Source organism: Macrobrachium rosenbergii, chromosome 55, assembly GCF_040412425.1.
Source record: "Macrobrachium rosenbergii isolate ZJJX-2024 chromosome 55, ASM4041242v1, whole genome shotgun sequence".
Lineage (NCBI taxonomy): Eukaryota > Metazoa > Arthropoda > Malacostraca > Decapoda > Palaemonidae > Macrobrachium > Macrobrachium rosenbergii.
In genome coordinates this window covers 9546311-9548598 of record NC_089795.1, presented here as the reverse complement: position 1 = coordinate 9548598, position 2288 = coordinate 9546311, and positions in this window count along the sequence as shown.

The following is a 2288-nucleotide window of genomic DNA, read 5'->3' as shown; positions in this document are numbered from 1 at the left end:
ATGCACAGTCTGCCCAGGCAGAGATAGGTTTCTCACTAAAAATCTTAGGTCATAGGAACAGGAATGAAAAACCTAAGCCCAAAAAGAAGTTGAAGTTGTAGGTCCCTGTTGGCATCAGAATGGATAATAATAAACAGCCTACTCACTCCTAACGCAATGAAACCTCGTAACAGAATGTAGTATTGTACAGGCACCAATATCTCAATATCTGACCCAGAGAATGATACTGATAACCCTTGGCAAGACACCTCAGTGTTCATCCTTTCACCAGATGGGAAATACCTCATTAATGTAAGGAAAACTAATTGAGGTTGAGCACACAGAATTTCAGGACAGACTGGCATTTCCAAATACTGAATGGCACTAGGTCCCTCCTTCAGTAAGATTTCAGAAACCATTGAAGGAGATGGTTAACCTGCCTAATAATATAGCAGTGAAAGCCAAATAGAAGCAGCCACATTAATGAAAGCCATAGAAGCAACCTTTCTCCAGTTTAATGGAAAATATAAGATACCTCAGATACAAACAATCGCAAATTAAAATTGTTTGGAGCACTCCCCTTCACCAGCTGTAAGTTGGAATTTTGTTCTGCACGCCTATTCTGCTTAGTTACAATTTTTGCCGCTAGCCGTGCCATACAGAACCACAGTGCACTCCAACCCACCTCCCCAGACTCTTGTACCTGCGTAAGTGACAAGATGTTATCCTTGTGATTTTATTGTGAAATATTTAGCCCATCCTTTATCTATCATGGCCAATGGCAAGTGAAGATAGTGGCAATGGTAAAAAGCAGCAAACTATCTCAGTGGAAACTAAGGTGACGATTATAAAAATTAGATGGTGGTGAAAAAATGGTGGACGTAGCATGAAAGTATAATGTGAACTGTTCAACTGTTGGCACAATCTTCAAGAACAAGGGGCAAATTATGGAACATGTTAAAAGTGCTGTGCTTATGCAGTCAACAATTATAAGCAAGAGAAGGGGGAGGCTGGTAGAAAAAATGGGCAAACTTCTGGGTACAGTATCTGGATGGAACACCAGAGACGAAGGTCTGTACCACTTAGCTTCATGCTAGTTCAGGAAAAGGCTAAAAGCCTTTTCGACGACTTGAAGGCTAAGGCTGGTGAAAGCATTGCAGATGAAACATTTTCTGCAAATTATGGATGGTTCTATCACTATAAAAAAACGTGCTAACTTTCATCGTGTGTCTGTTAGTGGTGAGGCAGCGAGCGCCGATAAAGCGGCAGCTGAAAAATTTCCCAAGACGCTCAAGGGAATCATTGATAAGGAAGGTTATACCCGTCAGCAAGCTTTTAATATTGACGAGACAGGCCTTTTCTAGAAAAAAATGCCAGAAAAAACATACATCAGCTGTGGAGAGAAGACGCTGCCTTGATATCAAGTGGCAAAGGATAGGCTAACCTCACTGCTGGGTGGCAACGCATCAGGAGACTTCAAGCCAAAACCGATCTTAGTGTACTGCTCTGCATATCCACAGGCACTTAAAAACATTACAAAGAGCTCTCAACCCATAATCTGGATTTCCAATAACAAAGCCTGGGTGACGCTCGCTATATTCGAAGACTGGTTTTTCCATCACTTTGTTCCCGAAGTCAAGCTGTACTGCTGCAAGACTGGGATTCCTTTCAGGATTCTCTATCTTAGATAATTCCCCCCGGGCACCCACCATTCCTTCAGCCGATGGATAAGGTGTAATACTGTAGCCATTTTCAAGAAATATTACACATCATACAGGCAAGCACTGAAGGAAGTGAATGACCCTGGTATGACCTTATGTGACTTTTGTAAGGGATGCAACATTTATAATCGCATCAAGAATATTGATGTTGCTTGGTGTGAAGTAAGTGGGATCAACATAATGGAGCATGGAAAGCTTCATCCCCACAGTTTGTCAACGACTTCAGAGGATTTAGCCAGGAACAGCGGGAGGCAAAGGAAGTTTTTAACAGTCTCGCTGACATAAGTGAAAAGCTACATCTTGACTTAGAGGAAGAGGACTGTGAAGAGCTGTTTGAGTCTCATTCAGAGGAGTTAATGAATGAAGATTTAATGGAACGGGAAGAAATGCAAAGAACAGAAGAACATGAGGAAGAAGAACCTCTTCCCTTAAAGCGGCTTAAAACGAAATTGATGACCCAGGGGTTTTCTCTTATAGAGAAAGCCTTAACTATTTTTGAGAATCAGGACCCAAATGCTAAGAGATTCTCAAAAGTACAACAAACATCAACAATGGTATCCAGTGTTATTGTCTAATAAACGATGAAAA